Raw genomic sequence first — 23,599 nt, 5'->3', positions numbered from 1 at the left:
ATCAAGTCAGGAAAAAGATCTGGCAAATGTTAAGGGCCTCTCAAAATAAATCACCTGAAATGATTTCATAATTAATTTACACTGGAATATAAACTGGAAACAGGTGTAATTTGGCAAGGCTGATATCACAGTACTTCTTTTAGGTTCTACCAGCAGAGTCCAATAAACACAACAGCTGTAGTATCAGCAGGTGAGGTGTAGCAGCAGCCAGCTACCAATCTGGCCTAATGCCGGATTATATAGTATAAGTGGCTATTATGTCTGTGATCAATGAAGTTGAAAGTTAGCATAGGAAAAGGCTAAACTTTGTCAGAAAGCAGTAAGGAGAGAAGGGAAACAAGAAGGGAGGGAAGGGATGAGGAAGAAGGAAAGGAGGGCAGCTAAACAAAGAACTCTTGGTTTTATTCTGGGCCCCATCAAGGGAGTAGAGGTTAGATGAGAGAGGCATGTTCAAGTCAAGTCAAGAACAAGGCTATCAACGCACATTACGTTCAGTCACACTCAGTATGCATTTGGAGCTCCAGGTTGCTGCAAGGAAGAAATGTTGCTGGTTCCATAGCACTTTGCCTGGATACCACCTGCAATAGTTCCAGTCTTCCTAGAGACCTAATTCTGAAAAGACTGAGAACAGAAAAACAAGACAAACAAAAAACAGGTGATGTGGAAGGCTTCTCCCTCAGAATTGGAGACTCTTTACAAAGTAAACAGAGTTTATTACCAATATTCCTAGATATAGGTGTGGTGGTTTGAAAATGAATAGCCCCTAGGCTCATATATTTGAATGCTAATCATTAGGAAATAGCACTACTTGAAAGGGATTAGGAGGTGTGGCCTTGTTGGAAGAAGTGTGTCATGGGGGTGGGCTTTGCATTTTCAAAAGCCCATGCCTAGCCCAGTGTCTCTCACTCTCTTTCTCTGCTGCCTGGATATAGAACTCTTAGCTACTTCTCCAGTACCAGGGTTTCCTGACTGCTGCCATCTTCCCTGCCATGATGATGATGAACTGAACCTTGGAAACTATAAGCAAGCCTCAATTAAATGCTTTCTTATATAAAAGTCACCATATCAGGCCTGGAGGGATGGCTCAGCCGTTAAAGGCTAGGCTCACAACCAAAAAAAGTCACCATATCATGGTGTCTCTTCACAGCAATAGAACTAAGACAATAGAATAAAATGGTTTTTAAGGTAAATAAATGTTGGTTAAACCAACTCTCTTCCTCTAAAATTTCAAATGGACAATTTGAACAACATATAAATGTTTCTGTTCTTGAATTATTGGTTATATTTTGGCTGATAAGATGTATTGTTTTGATTCTTCCTCCTAGGCTACAATTACAAGGAGCATAGAGACTATGGTTTACCCATCCCCCATCTCCACCTAGCCAGTACCTGGAGACATTCGTGATTCAGGTTCATGTTGTATATAGCTCAGTAAGGTGTTGTTTTTCTGTTTTGATACAGGATCTTGTTATATATTCTTGCTGTCCTGGAACTCACTATGTAAATCAGGCTAGCCTCAAACTCAGAAATTGGTCTGTTTCTGCCTCCCTAATGCTGAGATTAAAGGTGTCCTCCACCACCATACCCAAACTAATATGTATTTTCTGAATTAAATGGAACTTCCAACAGCTGTGTTAAAATTCATAATGTCCTAAGGACATTTTAAAATTACCTTCCAGTGAAATTACTTCCCTAGCATATTGACACACATGGACTGTTTTAATTACTTTTCTAATGCTATGATAAAACACCATCACAAAAGTAACTTAGAAAACATTAATTTGGGGCTTATGATTTCGGATAGAATCCTTTGTGGTAGAATAAAGCCATGGTGACAGGAACAGCTGAGGGTTTACATCTTGATTCATGAGTTGGAGACAGAGAAAGCATGCTGGGAATGACTCCAGAATTGTAAAACCCCAAAGTCCACCCAGAATGACATACTTCCTCCAATAAGACCATACTTCCAAATAGTTCCACCAACTGGGGAACAATGATTCAAACATATGAGCCTCAGAGGGCCATTCTCACTCAAACCATCACAAGGATCAGTCTGTACTTACTTCCTGCCTAACTAGCAATCACCCTTTTGTTGACCTTAAAATACTTATCACAATCTCTTAGGAGTTTTGCGTTCCCCAAGAACTGGTGAAGTAATTAAATTTGTGATGACTGACAGTTGATAATTAAGCTTATATGTTTTTAGTTAGTAACCATACTAAGAACATGCCTCATGAGCCTCAGATTCTTCTTAGTCATGATTTAAAAAAAAAGAAAGAAAACACTCTTCTTTGAAGAAAACTAATTCTCTGTCTCTCAGGACCCATCAATTACCAACAACTCCAGCTAGAAGTGGGGCTTCATGGCCACCTCTCCTTTGATGTTGGCATTTTGTCTGGATTGATCTTCTCTATGATGTCCAACTGCTATGAGTTCTTATGTGTGGTTTCCTTGATGTGTCTGTAAAAACTGTTTCGTTGTAGACATCTACCAATTTTGGCTCCTACGGGTGTGGCCTCTGTTAGGCCAACCACATTCCAGTGAATGAGAACGTACCCAAGAGTGTATAGGAAGTACCAACTGGACCCCATGGCTTTAAAGAGATGAGGACCCAAAGCAGGGTGGGTACGAAAGGCATGGTGGACCTAGGAAGAGTTGGGGAGGTGATAGAATAAAAATACAATGTTTGTAATTTTCAAAGAATTAATAAAATATTTTTTTAAATATTCTGCTTTGTAGTGGTCATGCTGGTGTTCACAAATTTAACACATTTGTTTTAAATTATTCAATTCCTTCCGATGTGTCCACTAGCAACTGCCAACCCTTGGAGTAGAGCTGGAAGTTTCACTTCCCCCACCATTTCTCAGCTGTGAATCAGTGGTGCTGTCCGGTCCATGGCCTACTAAGAGAAAAAACACTGGGCAGGAGCCTGGGATGTGGTTGCACTGGTGTCACCTCCAGTATAATTACCAACATGTGTGATGCAGAGCCATTGGCCATAGCTTCCTTTCTTCCCAGAAGACACATTTCTCTCTTCTTGCGCTTGAATTTCATCAGCAGTATTTGATAATATAGGAATGGACAAGACAAGAAAGGAGGTAAAGAGAAAGCGTGGGCTATTAGGAAAATCCCCCAAGGTCAAAGATTATCACTCTGGCTAAAAATGAAAACCCAGAAGAAAACAAAGTGAAATGAATTTGTTCTATTTTGAGAGTTTTCCCTTACATGAGCTTCCTGGAGCTTTTAATAGATAAATCATTGTATAAAATAAAAAAAAATATTATATTGGGTAAATTATAAGGACCCATATTGTGATGGTTATTTTTATGTGTTAACCCAGCTATAATATATTACAATGTGTTTGATTAAGCATTTGTCCAGACGTCTTTCAAATAAGATTAACATTTAAATTAGCAGATTTTGAGTAAAGCCATTGTTCCTCCTTTCATAATGTGTGAGCCTCCTCGTTTAGTCAGTTGAAAATCTTAAAAGAAAGGTCCTATCTGAAGAAATGCCTTCAACTTGGTCTTCAGATTGACTTCTCTCCAGCCTGCTGGCCTAGACTGCACAAATCATGTCATTGTCCTCACAACCACAGGAAACAATTAGTTCCAAATTTTCTCTCTTTCATCATATACACATACATAGCATGTACACAGAACATTCTATACATACACACAAACACACAAAATGTATACTGTATACAGAAAGACTGCGGCGAACTCCCTGACCAGCAGGAAGGAACAGCCACCAGACGAGGATTCTTCCCAAATCACGCTTTATTGGAGCCTCTTGGTTAAAGAGAGAGCAGAAAGCAAGGGGCCCCGAGCTTTGAGCTGTAGCTGCTTATATAGGGAGTCTGCCTAGCAACCTTTGATACTTTGATACTTCAACTGCTTCTCTGGAGACCCACCGGCCGGAAAGAAAGCAGGAGAACATCCTTGTCAATTACAGACCACAAGGAAGTTCCCCTGCTGGTCAGGGGGAGTGTGGGCAGCTAGATCACAACAACTCACCCTGTTTTCTGGTGGAAGAACTGCAACCTTAGTATTGAGTTATTTATCAAGCGAGGCCAGGGCCAAATGCCATCTTGTAATGGCAGCCACTCAAATCGGCTCCCAGCAAGAGACCACATCATACATGGAACAGAGGGGAGGGATATATACACGCAGGGATCATATCACACTTAGAAACACCAACACACCACAGACGATGCCATTTATCATAGACCACACCTTATATGTACACATGGCACATCACATACCTACATTATACTACATACACAATGCACACCTCACACTAACATTTTATCATTTCTGTTTTTCTAGAGAACTCTGATTAATATCAATAGATTTTTAAAGTTAGTTTTGGGCTTTGTGGGCAATAATACAATTATCTGATGAGACAAGGATTGAATAAACCTCAGATTGTCTTGATTATAAAAGGAAATGTTAGCCTATTAAGTATTCCCTCCTGAACTGTCACTCTGATTAAGGAGATGTCTGGAGTCTTTTCTTTTCAGATTACCTTGGAACTAGACCAACTTGTCCAGAATTCAATCTATAATGATGGCTACTGTATACTGTCTCCTACTATGTATAGGGGATATAATAATAATACATATTATTCATTCACAAACAGAGAGAGAGAGAGAGAGAGAGAGAGAGAGAGAGAGAGAGAGAGACTTACACACCCTTTATTGTAAAATGACTCTTTCATCAATGTTTCTAACCTTTTGCAGTTTATTCCAAATCTGCAGTTTCCTGTAGCCATAGTTCTAATCAAGACATTAGGCAAATACCAAAGGGGAAGTGGAAGTTCATGGGAGGAGGGTGTTTATGTTTTCCTGTTTGTGACATTTCCTAAAAGGAACCATCCCATTTGCTTGGTTATCAGTGTCTGCTTATGTCTACCAGAGGCAGCTGCTCCTCGCTGGTAAAATTCACTGTGGGACAATTTGTGTCTCACATATATAATTTTAAACCAATGAAAGTCAGCTTCCTTTGCTTTGGTATTAAAAATGAGAAACCAGTTACAGTTTACATTCAGCAGAAATAGAGGTCATGCCCCTGGAGGAATTTCCCAAGTGCCTTCAGAGCACCCCCAAGGGCACTCCTGACCGACAGCAAAATATTCCACGAATCCTGATGAAATTTAGTCTGTCTGTCTGTGTTTAGTCTCCTGGAAGATTACCAAGATAACTCTGTGACCAGGAGTGAACTAAACTGTCTAGAAATCGCCTCATTTTGTGGATGTACAAAAGTTTTCTAATCCTATGCTTAAATGTATTTTTCCTTGAATAACTACAGTAATTACATTCTATTTTAATTAAATCAATAGTACTTACAATGTTTTTTGAGTTTACTTATTATCTTCACTTCTTCTAGATGCAGCCATTAAGTAAATTAAATAGGCTAAATAAGCAGAGTTTGAAGAAAACTATTCTAGAGGAAAAAATACACAAGAATATAGAAAATTAGAAGTTTAATTTTTCATTCTATTCTATACTCTTATTTGGTTGGCAGAAACTCCTCTCTTTCTCTCCATATATTATCTGGGTGCATGAGTGTGTAAAATTACATTTTATCTTAGATAAGCCATATGCATATTTGTATATACCGTATGTAATTTTATATTGTATTATCACATATATCTTAATCATTTTATATAAAAGTACTTATGTACATATAAGTCACATACATCCTTATTTTAAACAATCTCCAAGTCACTTATAAGATCTAATCTGACATGAGTACTATGAAAGTAGTTGGCATATAATGTTTATGACATAGTTACAACACAAAATCTTAGACATTCAGTACAGATAAAACTTTTTAAAGGGGTTTTCAGTGCACAGTGGTAAACTTTGGATATGAAACCTATAGTTTATGGAGGGCTATCTATACTGAGGTTGCTGTCCTGGATTCTTTGTAACTATAGTCTTCCTTCCTTCCTTCCTTCCTTCCTTCCTTCCTTTCTTTCTTTCTTTCTTTCTTTCTTCCTTTCTTTCTAATACCTTTCTCATATATTACATCCCTGAATGCATCTAGTCTCATCTGACCTTGGAAGCTAAGGAGAGTCAGGCCTGGTTAGTACTTGAATGGGAGACTCCAATCTTTCTAAGCTGTTTGAACAATGTGTCTTAGTTTGTCAAAGATCCAGGTTAAATTTTTACCGGATTTAAATTTAATGTATAGATAAAGGTCCAGTGAATCGGTATCTTTATTATCTTAAGTCTCCAAATCCAAACTGGTTTGTGTTTGATAGTCCCTTCACTGCAGTTGTCTGTTGAGAAGGATATGCTCTGAAAAGGTGGTTGTGTATAGAAGAGTACCCGCGTGATAAAGAAAATGGAGGTATGACTAATCATCCTCCAGCCTGGAAAGCCTGGGAAGTTCTTGCTGTCACCCAATTGTCCTGCCACATGATCACTTGGGGGAACCTCTACTTATCTTTCCCAAACTGGTCCGAGTATTTTCCCTTCTGTAAATCCTTCCTAGGAACTTTACACCCGAGTCCCTGCCACTTTATCCACCTCTGCAGATCTTATTGCCATTACCTTTTGGTGTGTCAGTCTCCGTGAGGTCAGGGACAATAGTAAATAACTCAGTAGCCTAATAACCTACCACAGTGTTTGCCACATGACAGATACTTGAGGCTTTTTGAGTGATAGGTTGATTTCACATTTTTTTCTTCAAACTAAAGAGCAGACAGGTTTGGGATATGCTACAAGTATACTTTCAAGCTATATTAAATATAGTTAAGCAACCTTACCTATAATATTGCTTTGTCCAGAAGAAAGTATGTGTCATAGTTTAGCATTCTTAGTATACCTAAGATCCTGTGTGGCACCATAACAAACTGCTCCCATTCTGCAGTTACTTAAAGGCTGGAGTCATGAATTCTGTGTAGCTTTGAATGCACTGAAGAACTAACAGGGACGAGACCACTGCTAGTAAGTTCAGTTTGAACTAATGGAAAGCAATTTATGGAAAAAATTGCCTGGTAGAAGGAAGAAGTCTAAAGAAAAAGAAAAGTACATCACTTGCTGCATTTACTCTTTATCCTCCTCTGTTCCAAGAACTGGCTGGCTGAGAAGCACCTTAGCATGGCAACCAACAGGACCTAAATCAAGATTTAGGATGCTGTAAACCCCACTCCACTCCCATTTTTGGTTTGCCAAGAGCCAATTTATATCAAGAATAATCAACATCAACCAGCACTTACAATATGAGCACCTATCCAGCTCCTGAATTAGTACACAAAGTGTACGTGACCTTGGCACTGTCAAAGCTGAGGGAAGCCAAGTGATGGATGAATGGATGTATACCCTGTGTGTGTATAATCCTAGAAATGCCGGCCATCCAGATCTCTTCTTTTCATAGCATTTCAATATAAAGATTCTAACTTCATCTATTTCCAGCCTCTTCTTTGAAACACTGAGATAGCAAAAGGGAAGCCTAAAGACAGTTCACCTTTTGTTCCCACAGTTCTAATGGTGGAGTTCACCATCCAGGCTCTAGCTCCACGAGCACATGGAGGAGCCACACACAAGCCCTCCCCCCATATCTGAACCCTATTCATGAAGAAGCAGCAGAAAATGATCTTTTCCATGACCATTTGAAAAACATGGCTCCTTCTCCCATCTTGCAGTCTGCCATGAAACATGGGAAGCCTGCTGATGACACTGATGAGGAGGTGTATTTGGGGGTGGCTATGTTTATCTTAGGGCTGCCTGTAATCTGATGCCTTCTATGTTTAAATTTGTCTCCACTCCCTTCCGCTCTGCTCCTGCAACGTTTGTGATGCCACTCGCTCCTTACCACAACGGAAGTATTAAAGGGTGGGGTGAGTCTGAGGAAAGAGTTTCTTTAGGTCAAGCTGAGGCAAGAAGATCAAGGTAAATTGCTCAATCCTTACAGAACCTTGTGCTAATTTGCCCACACTGCTAGGGTGCAGAAAGAACTAGGCATCTTTCCTTGAAACAGTTTGCAGCAATCCCTGTGCGTGAAAGAGGTAAAGATGGGCAGAGGAGATGGATAGATGCACGCATGCTTGCTATTGACCAAAGGAACACAACCAAGTACATTTATTTAAATGTAGCTGTAAGGCTCTTACAGCTCTTGGTTCCAGTTAGTTTCAGTTGAGAGAGTTCACTCAAAGGACCTTCAAACTATTTTGAGCCTAAACATGGAAAGTATATTTGGAACTATAACAGATGTTCCAAAATTAATGTCTGGTAATGTCTGCTTGATGTATCCAGAAAAGTGTTGTGTTATTGCAAACTCATGTGTTGAAAGAAGGGAGCCTCGTGTTATATGAAAACTCCTTACCAAAGACCTTAATGCCATTTACTCCGGTTCCACCTCATAACTCCATCACTACCTAGACAACCTACAGTCTTAATAGTTTCACACTTTAATAAATTCTGATGCATTAGTTTTGGAGGGAACATAAACTTCCAATGCATAGAAACAAGGTTACTTTTATCTCAAGACCTGCAGCCTTCTTTGCTATTAATTCTCAATGTAAAAAAAATGAGAAACAAACAAACATAACATAACAGGAGGGAAAGCAAAGAGGAAAACTAAACTCTTCACCATGTAAAGAGTCAGGTATGTGAAGAGTTCTTCCTTTTCTCCTGAGCCTGATTTCCATACTCATCAACCTGCTTAACAAATACTCATGCCTGATTCTGCACGAAACAGCCTGTCTCTATCACTCACTCTTATCATGTGGTTACATCTAAAGTTATTTCCTTTCTTCTTTTTTCTCATTTCTTTTACTTAGATACAACGAATTTTTGTGTTGTTTGCCAAATTTTAACAAATCCACTTAAAAGCAGTCTATGCTGTTCACAAGTTCAATAGAAAAAATGTAACATATGTATGCCCAGTTTTGTGGCTGCCCTTCAATAATAAAATTGCTAAGAGTAATATAAAAAATTATGATGAAACTTTAAAAATACAGCACTTATATCCATTAATTTATTGTCCTGTAGAAGACATGTTAGTAGCTCACATTGCCTGGTCTAGCATTAGTATTCTGTGATATTAATGACTCATACTGTATTTGACATGTTACAAAATATGATCTTATTAAGAAACGCCCATCGAGGACTTTATACAACCCTTTAAATACAAAACCTAAAGAAGATTAATCCTCTCTGATTTGTAGGCTATTAAATAGATACTGCAAGCTTAGGGCTCTACCTCACGTGTGCTCTTGGAAAAACCCAAGCATTTTTAGTCTGCTAATGCATTTTCCAAGAATAGCCTTCTGTAATAAGAATTTGCTTGTATTAGGTGAAACCAGATTTGCTTATGTATCACACGGAGAAAACTGTCTGCTACCCATGCACATAGTCGAAAGACTTTCACAAGCCACTTTCTCATCATTAAGACAAATTTAGCCCACCATGAGCAGAAGTGAAATGTTTGCGGGATTGTTATCTGTGACCTTATTATTCTCTTTTGTCCTTTCCTTTCTATTCAACCTCATTGTCTTCATTTCAGATGCTCTTCAGCCCTCTGCTTTCTTCACACGCCTGCATTTATCCAAAAAGAAAAATAGAAGAATTTTAAAGAACTATAAGTACTTTTGCTTGCATAGAAGCAAAAGGGATAAACAGAAATGATAAGAAACTCCTTTGTCCTTAAGTGGTGACCCTATTTTCCCTCTAAAATGATTGTTGTACATATGTGTGCTTTTGTTCAAGGAGAAGGTTGAAGGAACAGGAGAGTGAGTTGAGGGGTGACCCTTACATCCAGGAAAAAATAAAAGCTTTAATATGATCTATATCCCTGAAAATCTCAGTTATCTATTTATTTGTTTAGTAATTCAGTACTTTGTTGAATTACTCTGTGCCCTCTCCAACAGTATCACAGCAAGAATAAACACAGATAACCACAAGACAAAGCAATAGACAAATGAATATCCTAATGGCACAAAGGAAGAAGAGGTCAGAGGCAGGTCAACAAAACCTCCTAATGAGGATATTCTAGCTAGACTTTTTATAGAAGAATAAAACACAGTCAATCGTATATTTCAGGAAGACTAGCTGTACTGGCTATATTTGTGCCAACTTTACACAAGCTAGAGTTATCTGAAAGGAAGGAACCTCAGTTGAGGAAATGCCTCCATAAGATCCAGTTGTAAGGCATTTTCTTAATTAATGATTGATAGGGGGAAGTCTAGCCCATTGTGGGTCCATCCTTGGGCTGGTTGTCCTGGGATCTATAAAAAAAAAAGCAGGCTGAATAAACCATAAGGGGCAAACCAGTAAGATTCCTTTATGACCTCTTCATCAGCCCCTGCCTCCAAATCCCAATTCTGCTTGTGTTCCTGTCCTGATTTCCATCAATGATAGACTATGGTGTGCAAGTATAAGCCAAATAAATCCTTTCTTCCCCAACTTGCTTTTGATCATGGTGTTTCATTCTGTCAATAGTAACTCTAACTATGACACTAGCAAAGATGCACAAGCCTAAAACCAATGAGAATGGAGCAGAGTAGAAATGAGGAAGACTGAGAGTAAACATGGCTATGGTGTGATGAACATGCATGGGCAGTGTGCTCGTGTCGCTTTATCTGCCCCATATCTCTTGCCATTCAAGTCCAAGCAGAGCCATACTTTCCTTTAGTTTTGTGATCTTGGATCAACGTCCTACTTTTTGGGCTCTTGAATGAGCTATCACTTGTGACAAGCTTCCACGAGTAGACAGCAACTTAACGTGCCAAGTCTAAAGGTATACTCCTTTTCTACATTGGTTTATTGAAAGCACAGAACATAAACCAGGACTATCACAGTCTTTCCTAAGATTTGGTGAGTGGAACTGAGATAAAGATCTTCATTCTTTTGAAACCTTAACCTACTCCTTGTGCCTTGTGATCTTGGATGAGCTGTCTTTTGTTACAAGCTGCCAGGGGGAGACAGGAACTTAACCTGCCAAGTTGAAAGGCATGCCATTTTGTTGTAGTGATTAAAAGCACATACTACAGGCTAGGACCGTCAGAGCCTTTCCTAAGATTTGTTGAGAAAAACGGAGGTCAAGCCCTTTATTCTTTTGAAATCATAGCCTACATAGATTAAGCAGCTGTATGTAGTTACCTCCGATGATTGCCTAAAAACTGCTTGCCAAATGAAGCAAACAGGAAAACATGAACTAGAAACAGGGGGGGGGGGGAAGAGCAAGAGAAGTGGATATCATTTCAACCCTCTGCCAGGGAAGTGAAATTTTTTTTTTCAGTCACAAGACACTCAAGTTATCTGTGTGGGATTAAATTCCCAATACTGTGAGGAAAAGAAATCACGTGAGATAAAATGTGTTATGTCCTTTGGGCTTTATTATCTCTATGATGGAGTTTCAGCGAGTCAGAAACCATGAGACAGTGTATGTTCTAAAGCATATGGAGTCAGAATAAAGAATGGCTTGGTATAAGGAACGGAATGCTGGTTGTAAAGCTAATATAAAAAATATAAAACCTAGATTAGAGATCATAAAGGCCTAGGTAAAACAATGGCAAACAAGCATACACGAAAGGGTTCAATAGGCCATTGGGTACACGGTATGACTGAGAGAAAGTGTTCACGGTGGTTCTTGGATTTCTTGCATTTGTTTTCAGTTTGAGTGGGCTTTTCCTTGTTGATGATTTTTGTTCTTGTCCTTTGTTTTGGTATGGTTTTTCATTTGTTTTTGTTTTGGGGTTTTTGTTGTGTGTTTGTTTAGCTTGGTTTTGTTTTACCAAAAAGAAATGAATATTGGAGTGGGAGTAGGTAAATTTCTTCAGGTAACTTTTAAAATCTGTCCCTCATTTGTACACAGATGTACACATATCAGTTATGTGTTGGAGATGTATCACGTGGAACTGGGCTCCACAAGTCCACATTTTGATTGTTTATAATTTTCTGTAATGGTCTCTGCCTGTTGCAGGAGACATTTCCTTGATGAGGCGTGAGGACTGCACTTATCTGTGGATATAAGGACATTTTGTAAGCAGCATTTTAGCTACATGTTGAGTGTAAACACAAAACATGATAACTCTGCACTCTTGGGTATACAAACAATACCATCTGTCCAGCATGGACTGACAAATAACTTATTCCTAAAAGTCGACACGGTGCCACCCTATAAAGTTATCAATGTGAATTTGGACTGGAGAAGTATATTAGTGCATTAGACTCGTATTAGGAAAACCAGGCCTGAGAACTTACCTAACACGCCAAACTGTGGAAAGGAGGTAACCCCCCCCCCCACATAAAGCCCATAAAGAGGAAAGTACCTAACACTGTGATGCTGACACCCCACTGACCTATCATCCGACTTTCCGACACTGATAGGCAGAAAAGTCCCAACTGTCCCAAGGGCTTCAGTGTACCTCAATTCCCATCACTAATACAGCCTATTAGGAGTTACCATCTATGTGTCTGCTATTCAGATGTCTGGACCTTCTACCTATCTGTCCACCTACTCATTTGTTGAAATGACCCCATCTTTCCATTTGCTTCTATAGTCTATATAGTCCCACACTTTGTTGCTTTAGCTCACCTTGATCTTAAGGCTTAGCCCATCTCTGACCCTAGACCCTAACTTTATGAGAGTAATTTCAGCAGATCTCCAGCAAAGCAAAGACAAGGAAGTTCTAATAGTTGATGATGATTGCCAACTTGGCAAGATCTAGAGCCACCTAGATGATAAATGTCCAAGCAAGGTAAAGGGTAGACAAGATTGCAATCATTAATATTGTTTGTCAAATTAATGGGCTCTAGAATAGCCTAGGAAACAAAATGAATGTATCTAAAGGAACTTCTGGTCTAGGCTAATTGAAGTAGGAAGACTCACCCTAACTGCGCATAGCAGCATTCTGTGGGTGCCTGTTGACTTAGCACCAATTTTTGTCCTTCACTGCTTCCCAGACGTGGACACAACATGACCAACCTCCACATGCTCCAGCACCAAGGCCTCTATAGCAGGCAATTTAACTGTAATTTGAAAGCTATATAGCTACAGCTCTCTCTGTACTCTTCCAGGATGGGAAAAACAAGGAAGGTAGTAAATGACTTTGCTGCCCCCTTGAAGTCAACTACTAGCTTCTTGGCATGACCTTCTAAACATCCACTGTCATAGTTATAAAACCACCAGAGCACGAGGGAGGATGAGGTCCTTACAAACCTGTCATAAGACTATTAATTAACCTTCTTAAGCTAAATACTATAAAAGGTCTCATAGATACAGAAGTCTTGGATTCTATCCTCTAGAAGCTCAGGACCTATATGTATATTTCAATTATTTGAGAAGGCTGTGGAGCCTAAAGTCAACCTTCAACAAGCCCATTACCCACTCTATGCCTCTGTTGGCTTGTCTGTAGGCTGGTGCTAATATTACTATCTTGTAGCTCCACTGTGAAGATCAAACTATAATGTGGTAAAGTCAGCCCCTATCGATATGATCCCTCAATTAATTACTATTATTTTTATTATTATAAGGGACTTTTCCTTGGAAATTTTGTCAGTCTAGAGTTTTATCTTGTCTAACTAAATGAAACTGTTTTCAGATGCTGTAACAGAAAGCCCCACACAATCTCACAAATTCTTGGGAAATCCTAAGCCTGCCTGTGCTCTGGTGAATACTACTTGTAGTGTTCTTACTTTTGCACTCCCCATGATCACTTGTGAAATGAGAGAGGACTTATAGACTCTCCTCCTGACTTTTGCTGCAGATGGCTTTATGTATTGACTAAAAAGAGGGGGGAAGGTGTTAGCCCACACGGCCACACTCTCACTTCTGATACAACACCCAACATAAACCAGAACAATAGCTGTCATTCTCCAGATGTGACTTCCTACTTGTCTTGTGATTTGAGTGTTCTGGATCCTTGAGGAGAAAACATCTCATGATCAAAAATTACATCATGATGCACCAAAGCCACCCACAGTTTCCTCTCTCAGAAGGGCCCAGGGAATGTCGTTAACATCACAAGTGCATAACGGACCTTAGAAGCTAGAAAACAAACACCATTCCTTTGTAATCAATCAAGTTATTATCGATAGGACTAGCAATGTGTACTTTCTACTAGGACTAGAAAAAAACTCTGGGACTTAGTCCCTTTTTGTGAAGCTTAGAAAATAAAACAAAGACATCCGCAGCAATTGAAGAGAATGCAGAGATAAAGAAGTTGGAGGTAGACATTAATAGTGTCATAATGAGAACATAGGGAAGAAGATTACTGGCAGTGTTCGCTTTCAGAGGAGAGGAAGTAGGGAGAGTGTTGCAAAACATAGAAATAAAACAATGAGCAAAAAACTCAGAGTAGATGTGTACGGGAAAGAGAAATGGTGATGCTTTGTTATTAATCCTAAAGGTTTTTTTTCTTTTTAATCACAAAGTATCACCCCTTCTAGTTACACTCCCTCCAATTCTAGCCTCCCTTTGTTGGTCATTGCCACGTATCTAAGAAGGCTAAGGATCTTCCTTAATGTTAGTTGAGGGTACTGTTTTAAGGAGTTTCATGAAGCCAGAAGTGAAACAGTAAGGACCAGTCCAGCTGCTGTGTTTTCCTTCTGAGAGAAAGCCTGGCAAAGAATGCTCTGACCACCCTGTGCTGCTCTCTCACCCCCACCCCATCCCACCATCACTGGGGGAGATGCTCACACCAATGGGAGCAGGAGCAGGCCCATATGGCAAGTGGAGAAGGTAACACTGAACACTTGTGCAGACTCTGAGTCTCTCTGGCATCAGGCCTCACTGGGAGGCTGATTTCTAGTAAAGATGTCAGTGTTTCAAGGTAACAAAGCCAGCATTCAGTCCTCTTGGTGATAATTTTAGTTCTCTTTCAATACACCCACAGTGAAGGAAGCAGAGAGAATTGCCTTTCTCAGTAACACATCTTTCCAGGAAAACACACATAGGCCCATTTTCCCTTCGATGTGAATTTACATCCGCTTTGGTACCCTGGCATAGTCTGGAAGGAAGGCTTTCGTATATATTTCTCTGACTAAACTGTGGGTTTGTTTATGTTTGTTTTGACAAGACATGGTGCTACTGTTCTGATTGTTTTATTTCAGAAAAATAACAAACAAGCGTGTGTCTTTTTACCATGTCAGAACGTATTAAGTAAACTTTACGAGCTATGGTGGTTTCAGTGACAACCATTTGCCAGACACTTCTGTTTTCCCCGGTAAAGGTAGCTGAGGCAAGCACAGGTTCTTTGATTCTAGTCTTAATCACCAATTAACTCTCAGCTCACACACCCTACCTCACATGGTGAATATATGCAGTGAGAGCATGTATGTGGGCTTAGAGTGGCTGGAAACAGTAAAGAAGACATAGCAAAGTTCAAGAGGTCAGAAGCAGGCCTGCGGAAATGTGGACAGAGTCAGTACTGATGCTGACAGCTAACCAGGGCTGCGAAGAAGCAGAACAGTGTGATTGTGGGTGCCACAGATCTGAGAGTGGAGCCTCAGAACTGAGTCCAGTGGCAGAGGAAAGAGAAAGGCAAAGGAACAGGCAGATGGAAAGATAGTGTTTGAGGAGGCTACATCAACCATGGGGACCAAGCTAAGCAGGAGCCCTTTTCTTCCCGGTCCGATGAGAAGCTGGTGGCAGTTGTCACCATGACAAAGCTGGGTGTCCATCTTTTAGTGGGCTCTAGGGGAGGGAGTTACATCCTTTCCTCGGTCTGGTGTGTCTGATGAGTCCTTTGCCCAACTTTCCCTAAGATGATTATAATGTACCGCTGTGCTCCTGATAAATGGATTGAGTGGCACCCTTTCTATTCGCAGGAATGAGTCATTTACAATTTTGTGCTATGCTGGGGGTTTGAATGAGAACAACTCCCACGGGCCCATACATTTAAATACCTGGTCCCCAGTTGATAAAAATGTTTGGGAAGGATTAGGGTGATATTTGATATTTGAGGTTTCAAAACATATGCATGTAACAACAATTGTTGAAAAACACATAAATTTTAAAAGGAACAAGGAGGGCATATGGGAGTGTATGGAGAAAGGAAAGAGAGGAGGGAAGCAATGTTCATATATTATAATCTCAAAAATAAAAATTTAAAAAATTTTCCTGATAGTGCCGTGTCTCCTGCTTGAAGTTCAAGATGTGAACTCTCAGCTGTCCCTGCCTCCATGCCTACCCTCAGCCACAATAGTTCCGTCCAGTGCTTTCTTTTACAGGTTGTCTGGGTCTTACCACAGCAATAGGGAAGTGACTAAGGCAGTGCAGTCACACGTCCACCCAGGTACACCATCATCCCCTGCCCTCCAAATGGGGTCAAAGGCGGCACAATCTGAAAGACAACAAACATACAGAAGCAAACACTGTTTTTATACAATATGGGAGAACTTCAGGTAAGTAAGGCATAACTTGACGTAAGCAGGCCCCTTCCCCGGAGTGGAATGAGTGGCTGATTCATACCGGATGTTCAACAAGTGAAAAGGGAACTGAACTGTAGCTCAGGGGTGGAGCACGTGTCTAGTATGAGTGAACAGGAGTGAGTCTTATGCGCATCTCCAGGACCACAAAACCGAAAGGAAAAACATTTTTTTAAAAGAAGAGAAGAACTTGTAGCCTTCGTCCTTCAGTTACTCCCGGACAAGCACATCATGGAGAGACATGAAAGAAGCACAGGAAGAACTCCTCCACTGGTCAGGGTTACACTCTAGACTGAAGATTGCTTTAGAATGAAAAGAATTGTCTGTCTTGATTAGATAGGTATTTCTTAAAGTAGCCTTTAGCTCCTTTGGTCACAGAAGGCAATTTTGCTAAGAGTTGGCGAAATTTCTTCAAAAAAGTAGATGGTAATACCCAAAACGAAAGGCTCTCTGCATATGAAGGGTGGAGCGGGCTAAGGAAGAAGCTGGAAGGCTCAAAAGACACATTGGATCAGTGGTTCTCACCCTTGCTCAAGCTTTGATGACCTCCAACCTTAAAGTTATTTAGTTGTTACTTGGTAACTGAAATTTTGCTACTGTTATGAATTGTAATATAAATGTCTGTGTTTTCTGATGGTCTTACATGAATTGTAATATAAATGTCTGTGTTTTCTGATGGTCTTATGTGATCCCTTTGAAAGAATCACTCAACCCCTAAGGGGGTCATGATCCATAAGTTGAGAACCAATGCCTTAGCTCTTCTCCACTCACCCCAGAGCTAATAAAGATATAATTTAGCTAAGAGTTCACCACACCTTCCTGTCTCCAAACACAAAATACACAAACCAAAAGAAGCAACTTAGTTTCCATGAGAAACAGAGAGCAATGGCATTCTCAAACCATATGGGGAACTGGAGGATTATAACAAAAATATGTGTCAACCAGAAAAGCTGTCAAGATCCTGTACACTGTTTTTAAGGAAAAACCCCCATGAAAAGTAGCCAGAGTAAAGTTGCCAAATGGGTGGCTTTCTCTGGAGGACTGCTTTGTGGCAGAGAACATTCCCAGCTACTTGCATCTTTCTCCAACGAGGCTACAACTGTATTTGTTTGCTTGTTTACATAGACCTTAGCATTTGTTATTACCAACTCAAAAGCTAACTATAATCTTATCTAATTCTATACAAGTATTTAGAAGGAAGTAGCACCTACCAACATCACACGTACTTAATTAATTGTCCAGAAATAAACAGAGGTATAGGATAGCGAAGTCAAGAGCAAAGAAATTCATAAAGCCAGTGACTATGGGCATCTCCTTCAGCTTTCAGAACACAGCAGAAAACCATGCTTCCTGCTGCTTAACACTTTACCAGCCACTACACACTAGCACTCACAAACTGTGTTCAAATATGTAATCTCTACTTCCCTCTTAGAAGGACCAATTCTTGATTAAATATTTCCTGGCTTTAAGTATGTTCCCCTCTTTAAATATTTGTAGGCAGAAATGCCCACTTTTTCATTTTATCATCATATAGGTGCGTTGTCTGTCTTAACTGAAAAGTTCCTGAGAATCAGAACTTGTTTTTATAGCAAGTGTTTGGGGACATTGTCTCTGTGTTAAGGTTGATCTACCCTGGCAGGTGATGATTGATGGGTTTAGGTATCCGTCCTGATGTCTTCTAGAATCCCTAAGGAAAAAGAAAGAACAGATTTTTGCCACCAATGTCCATAATACACAGCAGAAAAAGTGAAAACACACATGCAACAGTGGCCCTAATTAATCAGCAGACTTCGTTGGCCTTCCTGGGAAGAGCTCCTGTGTCATGGAAAGAATGTGTCATTGATATCCAAAAGGACAAGAAATGTACAAGAAGCTTCAGATGAAATAGAAAACGGATGTTTTCCAAAACATTTAGTGTTAATCCCATGGGGAGAGCTTGAGGTTCATATTGTGTGGGAATCCTCTTTCCTGGTTAGTATTGACACATGGACAGCAGATTTTCACAGCTGGAACTACCTCCATGTTCTACCTTCCCATCACAAACTGCTCCAGGCTAATGGCCCAGGCCCCATACTTACTGTTATAAAGTCAATGAAACAACTTCTTTATTTTTTAATTAATTAATTTATTTATTTATTAAAGATTTCTGTCTCTTCCCCACCGCCGCCTCCCCTTTCCCTTCCCCTCCCCTAATCAAGTCCCCCTCCCTCGTCTGCCCAAAGAGCAATTAGGGTTCTCTGCCCTGTGGGAAGTCCAAGGACCACCCACCTCCATCCAGGTCTAGTAAGGTGAGCATCCAAACTGCCTAGGCTCCCACAAAGCCCGTACGTGCAGTAGGATCAAAAACCCATTGCCATTGTTCTTGAGGTCTCAGTAGTCCTCATTGTCCGCTATGTTCAGCGAGACCAGTTTTAACCCAGGTTTTTTCAGACCCAGACCAGCTGGAAACAACTTCTTTAAATGACTTCAAGGTATACACAACCTTTCTCTTTTTGTTCTGTCATTCAAAATGCCACACTATAAAACATTGACACGTTCTATGTACATGGAATGTGCCTTAAGGGCAGAGTCCCTATGACTTGATCACCCTTATTTGACAGCAGAAAATTTGTAAGTGATGGCTGTTCAAGGCATTCTTTTTTTAAAAAAAAAAAAAGCATATGATTTATTTGTATGGAGGACATCTAAAATTTACTGTCAGCAGAATACAGTGAATGGCCACTACAGTCGCTTGTACAATGGGTCTCTTGAACTTACTTCTCCTTAAAGAATAAGTTTCCGTTTCCTCCGCCTGCTGTCACCCGCAGCCGTCATTCTAACCACTGCTTCAGGGAAGCTCAATTTCAGAAGCTGCCACAAATAGAGGTCATGCAATATCTTTCAGGATCTGGCTTATGTCACGCAACAAAATTTCCATTGGGTCTGATAATACCCACTGCTAGAAATAATAGCATTTCCTTCATTTTCAGGCGGAATAATATTCCATTGCGTATATTTCACATTATTTTATCCATTCACCCATTGACGGGAACTTAGGTTGATTTTGTGTATTCCCCACTAAGGAGAATGCTGCAGTGAATATGGACTGAGAATAATTTATCAACGTACTGAATTCATTTCTGGGAGATATATGCGCCTTGGTGGGCTTCCTGGATCATAACTTGCTTCTGATTTCATTTCTTAAGTAACTTCCCCCATGCTGGGTTATGTAAAACTTTATATTTCTACAAATGTGTGCCAAGAGTTCAGTTAGACATGTCTTTACCAGACCCTAGACCCACAGCATTGGTCTGTGTAACCGTGTCCCTCGTACAGGGCGACAACAGACTTGTGCAACATCTTCTGATTGATGAGAAGGAACTCTGTCCCTTTGCTCTCAGAAACTTCAACTTTGAAAGGATTCCATTTGGCTATGTTTGCTTTTGTTGCCTGGCACTTATGCTGAGTTGGCAAAAATAAAACTTCTCAAACAATTTCACGGAATTATCTTCCTGTGTTTACTTGTAACAATTTTATAGTTTTTTCCTTACGTTTTTAACCTATTTTGAGTTTGTTTTAATGAAGCATAAAATAAAGATCTTCTTTAATGTTTCTATGTGTGTTTATTCAGTTTTCTCAACATCATTTGTTAATGCAACCTAGCCTTCTCCATTCTATGTTCTTGAAAAATAACGTAATTGTAAATATTAATTTATTTTGAGAATCTCTTGTTCCATTGGTCTATATGTCTGCCAGCTTATTAGTTCTATGCTGCTTAGATTATTCGAGCCTGGTGATGTAATTTGAAGTCAGGTAGTATGATGCCTCAGGCTGCAAGACCCTTTCAATATTCTTGCAGTTTTGGTTGTGAGCCCAGCCTTTAATGGCCAAGCCATTTCTCCAGCCCACCAAGATTCCTTCAATATTCTGAGTCTCTTTTGGTTCCATATGAATTTTAGAATTATTTTTCTAATTTTATTTAAAAACACTATTGTGAATTTAATAGAGTTTGCATCAAACATGTAGATTGCTTTGGATAATATCTACAGTTTAGCATTGTTAATTCTTCCAGTCCATGAACATGAACTGTCGTCCTATTTAGCATCCATTTCTTCCATGAATATTTTATTGTTTTCAGTGTGTGACTCTTTCACCTCATTGGTTAACTTTATCCCTAAATTGTTAGTTTAAAGGGGATTGGTCCCATGATTTCTCTTTTAGATAATTGAGAGTACAGAAAAGCTGTTAATTTTAAACACCAGCTCTATATGGGGTAATTTCACTGGATTCAGGAAGCTTCTGAGATTCCCTATGTAGAAGATGGTGTTATTTGGCAACAGACCGTTCCAGTTCTTCCTTTATTGTCTATCTCTGCTTTCTCTGTTGACAAGGATTTCCAACACTGTATTCAACACAATTGGCAAGGATAAACATCCTGACCTTTTCTTATTCCTAACCTTGAAGCCAGAGCTTTGGCCTCTCACCATTGAGTATGGTGCCGCCACGACTCTGTCACACAAGGCTTTATTGCATTGAAGTGCATTCCTTTCTACCTTAATTTTTTAATATAATATGAAGAGCTGTTTAATTATGTGGAATGCTTTTTTTTAATTTATTGAAAATTTGTGATTGTCACAGAATTTTTCATGTCACTGTATCTTTAAGATAAATCCACTAAGGAATAGCGAATGATCCTTTTAATATAATGTTAAATTCAATTTGATAGCATTTTTGTTGAAGATTTTTCTATCTTTGTTTGTTGGTGACAATATCTTTATTTTCTTCTATAGAGTCATTTCCTGGGTCTTTTTTTTAATATTTATTTATTTATTATGTATACAATATTCTGTGTGTATGTCTGCAGACCAGAAGAGGGCACCAGACCTCATTACAGATGGTTGTGAGCCACCATGTGGTTGCCGGGAATTGAACTCAAGACCTTTGGAAGAGCAGGCAGTGCTCTTAACCATTGAACCATCTCTCCAGCAGATAGTAAAGACCTCATAAAATTAGTTTATGAGTATTTCCATCTTATAAAATTAGTTCATGAGTATTTCTTCTCTACTGTTTTTGGGGATTTGACAATAATTAGTATCAGTTATTTAAATGCTCCAATTCACCAATGAAGTAATCAATTCCAGTGCTTAATTGATTTTTATAAATCAGTGATAAAAGATTTTTATCATTGGTTTAGTATCTGTACATATAATTCTTCTGTTCACATATTCTATTTCTTCTTGTGTATTCCTAGGAATTTATTCATTTCTTTTAAATTTCGCAATTTGACTTGTAAGTTTTCATAGCAGTCTCTTGTAAGACTTTCTATTTCCCTGGTAATATCTGCACTGCTGATTCTGAGTCCTCTCTCTGTTTACTTAGTGTATCTAAATGTTTATTTTGTCCTTTCAAAAGAATAACTTTATTTACTAAAATATTCAGGATTTTCTAGTTCTTTGTTTCTGCTCTGGTTTTTATTATTTTCTCTTTCAAAGTATATATTTGCTTTGTTTGTTTTCTGGCTCCTTGATTATAACTTTGGGTTGCTGACTACAGATTTTTCTTCTTTCCTAATGACTTCGAAGTTATTATTCAAAACTTGCTTTTTAGAAATATTTTTTTCTTCATCCTTTAATTTTTTTGTCATGTTCACATTTTAAAGTTGTCTCAAGATATATTTTCAACATCTTTCTTTTAATTTCTCCTTTTACTTATTTCAAAGACCAAGAGCCAGGGAGAGTTTTAGAGATATGATCAACAATGTTAATCCTATAAAAAAATTAAAATTTAACAAAATTTGAGATGATATTAGTAGAACTAGTTTTTCAGTCTAATCAGCCAGCCTGTCCTTTTATTGGTGAGTTGAGATCACTTACATTTAAAATTATTATTGGGAGATATTTAGTAATTCTTATAACTTCATTGTTGTTTTTCTGGCTAGTTGGATTATTATTTGTTTCCTCTATTGGTATCAGAGATTGCTTGTTTATTGTTTTGAGTATGATAAATTCCTTCCTAGTTCCCTTTTCTTTACCTATCCACTTATGAACTTCATTGTTTCCTGTGTTCTCATGATGGAAACTGTTTTTCTTTCCCCTCTGTGGGCAGAATTCCTTTGAGAATCTTCCACAGTCTTGACTTAGTGGTCATGAACTACCTTAGTTTGTGCCTGTCTGGAATTGTCATTATTTCTCTGCCAGTTTACAGTTTCATTAGATAAGTCAATGTTGGTGGACAGTTATTTGTTCCTAAGGCTTGAAATATATTGTTCCACTCTTTTCCAGGCTTTTAAAATTGCTGATGAGAGATCTGATATTATTTTAATGTCTTTTCCTTCATATATGTGTTGTCGTCTTTTCCTAATAGATTTTTTTTTTGCTCTCAATTTTACATATTTTATATCTTGACCACCATTTGTCAAGAGAGGTTCTTTGCTGGTCATGACTATTTGGAGTTTCTAAATGCCTTTAATATCTGTCCATTTCTTTCTCTGTATTTGAGGGATTTTCTATTATCACTTCATTGAACAGATCCTACACTGAACCGCTTTATTTATTTTTCTCAATTCACCTCCTATACCATGGAATCTCAGGCTTGGTCTGGTTTTATTCTAATGGTTAGATGTGTGGTCATGGGCCTTTTTTCTTTTTTTATTCATGTTTGGATGTAGTATTTGTTGACTTTGTCCTCTATTGTGGGTATATTTTTCTTCATTTGGTTGTTCTGTTGGTGATACTTTCTGCTGTGTTTGCTATTTTATTCATGAGTTTTTCATTCCCAAGATTCTTTTTCAAATTTTTTATGTCCTTACTGTTTTTTTCTTCTATGTTGCTAATTTTTTTTTATCAATATTCCTTATTGTCTGATCCATTTGCTGATTGTTTTTTCTAATGTTGCTGACTTTCGTGACTAGGTCCTAAAGTGAATTTGTCTAACTAATTTTTATAGCCTTTTAGGTCATCTATAATTTTTACAAGTAAACTTCTAAAATCTTCAGAATTTTACCAATTTTAACATGTTTTTATTCTGTAGTTGAGGTAATATGATCTTTGTGAGAACTCATGTTGTCTTGGTTTTCCACATTGCTTGTTTTACTGTGTTGCAATGTGTACATCTATTGGTTGAGATAAGTCCACTAATTTTATTTAGGGATCTTCTTGGTCATCCTAATGTTGAGGACTCAATCACCAAAACCACTCAGAAGAGAAAAAAAGGAACTGTTCTTTATAGCTTTTGGATGAG

General features: G+C 38.8%; 1 long non-coding RNA gene across 8 annotated transcripts in view; it reads left to right on the top strand.

Annotated features, from left to right (window-relative positions):
* Positions 1-23,599, top strand: part of LOC126511319 (uncharacterized) — a 116,873-nt gene that overhangs the window by 29,507 nt on the left and 63,767 nt on the right. The gene's annotated exons all lie outside the window — the stretch shown is intronic.

Source organism: Alexandromys fortis, unplaced genomic scaffold, assembly GCF_014885135.2.
Source record: "Alexandromys fortis isolate MF-2015 unplaced genomic scaffold, M_Fortis_MF-2015_v1.1 scaffold_97, whole genome shotgun sequence".
NCBI classification, from domain to species: domain Eukaryota; kingdom Metazoa; phylum Chordata; class Mammalia; order Rodentia; family Cricetidae; genus Alexandromys; species Alexandromys fortis.
This window is presented reverse-complemented; position numbering and strand designations above follow the sequence as displayed.